This window comes from Carlito syrichta, unplaced genomic scaffold (assembly GCF_000164805.1).
Source record: "Carlito syrichta isolate Samal-C Ts95f unplaced genomic scaffold, Tarsius_syrichta-2.0.1 Scaffold302850, whole genome shotgun sequence".
Classification (NCBI taxonomy): Eukaryota; Metazoa; Chordata; class Mammalia; order Primates; family Tarsiidae; genus Carlito; species Carlito syrichta.
In genome coordinates, this window is record NW_007246946.1 from 108,775 (window position 1) to 117,500 (window position 8,726).

Here is an 8,726-nt window from a genome sequence, read left to right on the forward strand (position 1 = left end):
TATCAACAAGGGTGCCTGAACGAAGCATATTTGTATACCTAACCCTTAACTGTACCCCACAATATCATAATAAAAAATACTGATTATAAAAAAAAAGTGGGCAAAGGACATGAACAGACACTTCTCAAAAGACAACATACAAGTAGCCAACAGACACATGAAAAACTGCTCAGCCTCACTAATCATCAGAGAAATGCAAATCAAAACTACAATGAGATCCCACCTAACTCCAGTAAGGATGGCTATCATTAATAAGTCAAAACACAACAGATGCTCGCATGGGTGCAGAGAAAAGAGAATGCTTCTACACTGTTGGATGGAGAGCAAACCAGTTCAACCTCTATGGAAAGCAGTGTGGCGCTTCCTAAAAGAACTAAAAAACTGACCTTCCATGCAATCTAGCAATCTCTCTTCTGGAAATATACCCAGAAGAATATAAATCTTTCTATAAAAAAAGACAGCTGCATACACATTTATTGCTGCACTATTCACTATTCACAATATTCCATGCAAAAACATGGAAGCAAACCTTCTGCCCATGGAAAATGGACTGGATAAAGAAAATAAGGTACATATACATGGTGGAGTATTATACTGCCATAAAGAAGAACAAAATCAGCCGGGCTCAGTGGCTCAGCCTGTAATCCCGCGCCTTTGGGAGGCTGAGGTGAGTGGATTGCCTGAGCCCATGGGTTCGAGACCCGCCTGGGCAGGCGAGACCTCATCTCTACAATAAATCAAAAAAATCAGCCGGGCATGGTAGCGCGCACCTGTAATTCCGGCAACTTGGAAGGCTGAGGCGGAAGGATCACTGGAGCCCAGCAGGTCGAGGCTGCAGTGGCCGGGAGCGGCCACTGCACTCCAGTCTGGGCGACAGAGTGAGACTCCAACTCAAAAAAAAAAAAAGAAGAACAAAATCATGAACATCACAGCAGATTGGATGGAGTTGGAGACCATCACACTAAGTGAACTATCACAGAACAAAGAACTGAATACCACATGTTCTCGCTCATAAGTAGGCCCTGAACATCAGTCACATTAGCACAAGGGAGGGATCAGCAGTCACTGGGCACTACTAGGGGAAGGAGGGAGAGAGAAGAATGAGAGGTACGAGAAAACACAAAGAAAACCTGGTGCACTACCAGGGGGAGTGAGAGCCAGTTAGAAGCCCAAACTTCACCTGCATGCAACCTACTTATGTAGCTAATCCTCACTTGCATCCCACATTTCTGTAATAAAATAATTTTTTTAAAAAAGAAGATAGACAAATGGCCAACAAGTACATGAAAAGATGTTCAACATCATTAAAGAAATACAAGTCAGAACCACGGTGAGATATCACTTCACACCCATTAAGATGACTATTACCAAAAAACCTGAAAACAACAAGTATTGTTGAAGATGTAGATAAATTGAAACCCTTGTGCATTGTTGGTGGAACTGTAAAAAGATGTAACTCCTATGAAAAACAGTATGGAGCTTCCCCCAAAAAATTAAAATTAGAACTACCATATGATCCAGCAATTCCACTTCTGGGAATAAATACAAAATAACTGAAAGCAGGATCTTGAAGAGATATTTTCATACTCATGTTCACATCAGCACCATTCATAGTAGCCAAGAGATGGAAGCAACCCAAATGTTCATCAATGGATAAACAGATAAACAAAATGTGGAATACTCATACAATGGAATATTAGTCAGTCTCAAAAAGGAAATTCTGACATATACTAAAATATTGTTGAACTTTGAAGACATTATGTTAAGTCAAAAAACCAGCCACAAAAGATTAATACTGTATGATTCCACTTACATGAAGTATCAAAAGTAGTCAAATTCATAGAAACAGAAAATAGAACAGTAGTTACTAGGAACAAAGGGGAGGGAAAAGGGAAAGTGCTGTCTAGTGGATAAGAATTTCCGATTAGAAAAATAAAAAAGTTCCAGAGATCTGTTTCACAACAACATGAATATGCATAACAGTAAACGCCATGCTCAAAAACAGTTAGGATAGGCCAGGCATGGTGGTTCACACCTGTAATCCCAGCACTCTGGGAGGCGGAGGCGAGCAGATTGCCTGAGCCCAGGGGTTCAAGACCAGCCTGGGCAACATGGCAAGACCTTGTCTCTACCTATATCAAAAAAATTGATGGCATGATGATGAGTATCTGTGGTTTCAGCTACTTGGAAGGCTGAGATGGAAGGATCACCTGAGCCCAGCAGGTCAGGGCTACGGTAACATGAGCATGCCACTGCACTCCAGCCTGGGCAACAGAGTGAGACTCCAACCCAAGAAAAAAAATTAAAAATAGTTAAGATAGTAAATTTCATGCCAATTTTTAATCATAATAAAAATATTTTTAAAATATTGATGGGACATCTATTATACTGCATTTATCTTAAGGCTTCCAAATACGTTTTATTCTACCTTGACTCAAATCAAAGTTAAACCACAGGCCATAAAAGTCAATGGAATTTAATGAAAAACTTACAAGTAACAAGGCTATTGCCAGGTAAGACAGAGCAAGCAAATGCCATTGAACGCAGCTATAAAATAGACAAAATAGAAGGCAGGTATTTGAAGACAATAACAGGCTAATCAGAAAGTACAACTAAATGGACAATGAAGTTGCAAGTCCTAACTTGCTCAACAGACGGTCAAAAAGGAAAGTCCCATGGAAGAAGGTACTGGGGAAATCCCAGAGAGGGAAGAGCTCAGAAAAGTGATGCCATGAAGTTGTTTATGAACTCCCAAGCTTGCCTCGAGCTACATATGTGTGGATCTGTTCCAAATCATCATACTAAAGCCTTTGAGAACACAGGGACCATCACCCAGACCTTAGACAGGCCAAGGAGGGTCACACACATAGGACAGATCCAGATAGCATTACAAAGACTCTAAAAACTGATCTGAGCTGGGTGTGGTGGCCCATGCCCATAATCCAAGCACTTTGGGAGGCAGAGGCGAGAGGACTGCCTGAGTCCTGGGGTTCGAGACCAGCCTGGGCAACTTGGTGAAACCTCATCTCAATAATAAATCAAAAAATTAGCCGGGTGCGGTGGCATGTGCTTGTAGTTCCAGCTACTGGGAAAACTAAAGCAAAAGGACTGCCTGAACCCAACAGGTCAAGGCTGCAGTGGCCATAAGCATGCCACTGCACTCCAGCCTGGGCAACAGAGTGAGACTCCAGCTCAAAAAAAAAAAAAAAAAAAAAGATCGGACATTGGAACCATAGCCTATATAAGAAGCAAATTGCTAATAACCTGAAGTTAATTATGTAGATTACATGCCAAGCCAAAAAAATATCAGGATTTAAACAAGTTCCACGGTTTCATAACATAATATTCAAAATGTCTGGGATACCATCCAAAGTTACTCAGCATATCAGGTACTAGGAAAAAACTCAACTCAGAAAAGACAAGTGACTGACATCATGTTGAGATGCCATAGAAGTTGGAATTCACTGGCAGATTTTAAAGTAGCTATTATAAAAATGTTCCAATAAGCAATCACAAACACTCCTGAAATGAGTAGAAAAACAGTCTCAGAAAAGAAATCGAATGATTTTTTTTGGTTTGTTTCTGAATTGAAGTCTCATTCTGTCACCCAGGCTGGAGTGCAGTGGCATGATCACAGCTACCACAGCCTTGATCTCCTGACCTCAGGCGATCCTTTTGCCTTAGCCTTCCAAGTAGCTGGGACTATAGGCATGTGTTACTATGCCTGGATAATTTTTTTATTTATTGTAGAGAGGAGGTTTCACCATGTTTCCCTGGCTGGTCTTGAACTTCTGGGCTCTTGCCACAGCCTCCCAAAGTGCTGGGATTACAGATATGAGCCACCACACCCAGCTAGAAGGTATGTCTTAAAAGAACCAGACAGAAAGTTTAGAGCTGAAAAGCAATAACCAAAATTAAAAACTCACTGGATGAATTCAAGAGCAGAATGGAGTCAACAGAGGAAAGAGATAGTCACCTTGAAGATAGATCAGTAGAGATTATCCAATCTAAACAAAAAAGAAAAGATTGAAGAAAGTAAACAGTCTCATAAACCTAGGGAAAAATAATAAGAGGGCTAACTAACACCCTTGTCATCAGTGTCCCAGAAAGAGAAAAATTTTGCAATGATTAAAAAAAATTTTTGAAGAAATAATTGCTGAAAACTCCCTAAATTTGCCTAAAGATATAAACTCCAAATTTCAGACGCTCAGAGACCCCCAAATATGATAAACCCAAAGAAATTCATGCCCATATATATCATAGTTAAACTGGGAAAAACTAAAAGACAAAGAAAAAATCTCAAAAACAACCAGATAACAATGCATTACCTATAGGGGAACAACAATTTAATAGTCTGTGGATTTCTCATCAGAAACCATGGAGGGCAGAAGGAAGTAAAACATGATTCATTCATTCATTCATTCATTCGAGTTGGAGTTTTACTCCGTAGCCCAGGCTGGAGTGCAGTGGCACGTTCATGGCCACCCCAGCATCAACCTGCTGGGCTCTGGCAATCCTTCCGCCTCAGCCTTCTAAGTAGCCGGAACAACAGGCACATGCTACCACTCCCAGCTAATTTTTGATTTATTGTAGAAATGAGGTCTCACCAAGTTGCCCAGGTTGGTCTTCAACCCTCTGGGCTCAGGCAACCCACTCGCCTGAGTCTCCTAAAGTGCTGGGATTACAGGTTGAGCCACCGAGATCAGCCATAAAACATGTTTTAAGATCTAAAAGAGCTGCCTCTGTTTCATCAAGTCTCAGTTAAAATAGCAACTCTCCAGTCTGGGCAACTTGGCAAGACCTCATCTCTATAATAAATCAAAAAATTAGCCGGGCGTGGTAGTGTGCACCTAAAGTTCCAGCTACTTGGAAGGTTAAGGCGGTAGGATCGCCTGAGCCCAGCAGGTCAATGCTGGGGTGGCAGTAGGCGTGCCACTGCACTCCAGCCTGGGCAACAGAGTGAATCTGCAACTCAAAAAAAACAAAATAGCAACTCTTCAGTTTTCCCTGATCCCTTACCCCCATCCACATGAATCTATCATTTTATCCCATTTTATTTTCTTCATAGCCTTTATCACTTTCTGAAATCATGTTGTTTACCTTTTTAGTATCTGTACCCCTATACAAGAGAGCAGGGATCTTGTCTAATTCCTTGCTGCATTCCTAGCACCTAGGACAAGTGACAGCAAGTGTTTACAAACTCATTAAATGAATGAATGGAGCAACATTTGACATGGGCCTTGAAGGATAAAGAATTCACTGGGTAAAGTAAAAGAGGCACACTCCAGAAAAAATGGCACCTAAAAACATACTTGAAAAGAGCACAGCATGGCACACTTGGGAAACAGAATAATTCCAAGTGGTTAGAGCACAGGAAGCACAGCGTGAATGATAAAAGAGAAGCCTAGAAAAGATTAGAAAGCAAAGGAGTGACTGGATCCAATCTGTAGTTTAGAAATAAAAACACACACAATGAGGTATTTACTTATATCTATCTTTCTAAAAGGATCTCAAATGCTTTATATAAATATATATATCATATAGTCAAGTTAAAAATGTACATACCTCTATGACTGAGTAAATCAAGTTTCTCAAACTGCTAGTCACACCTTATTAACAGGACCCTAAAATCAATTTAGTGGATATTCTTACTGACTTTTTAAAAAATGAAATACAATAAAATAAAAAATATCAAACTGTATCACATATAGTAGTGGTAAGCATTGTTTTATAAAAACTTTGTTTCAATTCTATGTGCGTGAGTTATATACACTCACACATAAGGATATAAAATGCATATTGACTTAGACTAGAGCAAGGGTCTGAAAATTACTGCCCCTCAGGCCAAATGTAGCCCACCTCTTTGTTTTTATAAATAAAGTTTCACTGAAATACACCCATACCCATTTATTTACATATTGCCTATGGCTGCTTTTGCTCTACATAGGCAGAGTTGAGTAGCTGAGACAAAGACCATATGGCCAGCAGGCCTAAAACATTTCTTGTCTGGCCCTTTATTGAAGTTAAGTTCTTCTCACTCTGCTGAGTTAATTACTATTTCAGATATCAGCTTAATCATCATTTCCTCAGGGACTTCTCCACCTCTCCATTAGATAAAATCCCAACACCACACCTCTCTTTCACTGCACTCACTACACTTCAACTCTGCCTCTGGATTTTACTTACATCTATGGCTCTCGCTAGATAGTGTACTCCCAAGGACCAGTACACAAACACTGCATTCTGTATGCTCATCACAGCGTTTGGCACATGGTAAGCCTCCCTTCTTGAACACTGGACCTGCCTCATGCAAAGTTCTTTGCCTTCTAAGGCATCCACGAGGGCTAGTCCCTCCTCCTGGAATCCATTTCCCCCAGCCCTTGCCTTAATTTCTCAGGTTGCAGCTGAAGTGTCATCTCCTTCCGGAAGTCTTCCCTGACTATCCTATCCAAAAACGGGCCTCCTCATTATTTGCTATCTTCTCCGTGGTAACTGTCACAATTTGTATTAATACTTTCAGGTGCATGATCATGTGTTCAACGTTTGACTCCCTCCTCTAAATTGCACTCCCCAGATAGAAAGTAGCCAAGTCTACTTAGGTCACCGAGTATTCTCAGAGCCTGGCACTTGGGCTGACACACGGTAGGCGTTTAGTAAAGAAAAAAGAAGAAAGCATCACTGAATCGGGCCATGAACTCACTAGTGGTACTAAATTCTTTCCCCTTGTTGGGGCTCAGTTTCCCCATGGGGAAAGGTGCACGTGTCCCTCAATTCCTTATGATGACCTCCAAAACAAAAAAGGGGTGCCAAGGGGCGGGCACACATGCCCAAGGGGGCGCCCCCGGAAAGAAATGCCCGGGGCGGGGCCTCAATGGGAAGAGAACTCATAGGAAGGGCGGGGGCCGTGGGGCCTCTGGGCCTCAGCGTCAGGCGGGGAGGAGCCTGCGGGGAGGGTCTGACGGGCTTGGAGGCTGGGCCAAAAACGAGAAGTCCTCACCTGTCTGGTCCGGGCTCAGAGAGCCAAGGCGAGGGATGCCTCAGCCCGCTCCGTGCGCGCCTCCCCCAGCCCCGCCCCCGCCATGCCTTAGGACCCCGGCGCCCGCGGCTGTAGGTGCCCGCTTCCGCTAGGCACCGGAAGTACGGTGCAGCGAGAAGGGAAGTAGGGGAGAGGGTGGTACCTTCCAGCCAGCACTGCGGGACGGTAGAGCGCACCCTAGCGCCCGAAGGAGGGATCGACGCCATAGAGGCTCGGTGACTGCAAAGTCTAACCCGGGCACCTCTGTGATCTATGGCTGTCTCTCTATACCTACTGGACGCATTTGCAAAAACATGAATAAGAATTAATTTTCCACCTCTTGATTACATGCGCCATTTCATCAGCTGAAAAACTGCTCTCTGTGAGCTAGATAGTGAGCACCTTGAAGCCTGTGACTGTATTTATCATCTCCAGTCTACTCAGTGCCGAATCCAGGTGCTGACACATAGTGGGCATACAGTAAAAGCTCCTTGCACTAAAATTAATCCTGTAACCTTTACTTCCCTTTCACTTGTATTATCTCATTTAATCTCATAGAAACTGGTTCATCCTTTGACACTTTTGCTTTGTCCTCTTTCTGAACAGCCTGGCCCCAAATTTTCCTGCATCATTCAGATCTCAGCACAAATGTCACCCCTTTGAAGGGCTTCCCCAGCGGTCTCACTCCACCCATATCATGTTGTTTCTTCATAGCACTCATCGTAATCTGATATTACCTGCATTTTTTCCCTTTGCTTCTTTGTTCTGTCCCCTCATCCTCCCCCCCACCCCCACCCCATCTCCTACTAGAATGTAAACACTGAGAGCTACAGTTCTCTTATTTTCTGTTCGGTCCACACCTAGAACAAAGTTTGGTATCTTGTAGCTGCCCAATAAAGATTCAATAAATGAATGGATGGCTTTGCCCACAGGCATCACAGCAACTATGAGGAAGGAATGTTTATTGGCTTTTACAGATAAGGAATCTGAGTCCCAAGGAAGCTAAGTGACTTGGCAATATGGAGTGGCTAGGAGGGGAACATGGGTTCCTGGCCCAGTCTCCTATTTCCAGGCAAGTGTCCTCAGTTACTAGCTTCAGAGTCCGCATTTCCTCTTCTAGGAAATGAAGATTGTACCTGTTTTATAAGGTTATTGAAAAAAATTAGAGGTGTTACACTTAAAGTGCCTTGCATAGAGCCTGAAATGTTGTTGATATCCTATAAATTGGATAAATTGGATAAATTACAGTAATTTACCAAGGACACCCCCTTACCTACCTATTGTGAAATTGAGACCCCAAGAAGGACCTGACTTGTGCAAGATCACACAAGTACAAGTGCCAGAGCTGTGACTATGACCCAGGACTTCCATCTCCCTTTTTCCAGGGTTCTCTTCTCCAGACTTAAATTCTGACTCTGCCATGTGGATTCCTGCACGATTTTAGGCAATTCACTCACCTCTCCAAGTCTGTTTTCTCATATCTAAAGTTTGACAATGTTCTGACTTGGTTATTGAAGAGATCAAATAGGAGAGTATTGTTTAAACTAGCAAATGCTACCCAGGGTGAAATGTTTGAGCCTTGCTACTTCAGTTTTGGGCCTGGTGATTGAAACGAAACTCCATCAGTGCTAGTTGCTAAAAAATAAACAGTACAATGTCGCTTCTGTGTGTTTGTGGCCCTGGAGGAGAAGGGGGAGAGAAAGAAAGAGGA

The 8,726-nt window shown here is 42.6% G+C and overlaps 1 protein-coding gene across 3 annotated transcripts in view; it reads right to left on the reverse strand.

The window, feature by feature from the left end:
• The window catches only part of DET1 (de-etiolated homolog 1 (Arabidopsis)), a 24,252-nt gene extending 17,091 nt beyond the window's left edge, over positions 1-7,161 (reverse strand). For 2 of the 3 annotated variants that reach the window (XM_021711888.1, XM_008057185.2), the window contains exons 1-2: positions 6,998-7,161; positions 5,101-5,170 (exon numbers count right to left, since the gene is read on the reverse strand). The gene's annotated coding sequence lies outside the window, so the exon portion shown is untranslated. The remainder of the gene's footprint in view (positions 1-5,100; positions 5,171-6,997) is intronic. The other variant, XM_008057184.2, reaches the window with a different exon arrangement.
• Between the last annotated feature and the right edge of the window lie 1,565 nt (positions 7,162-8,726).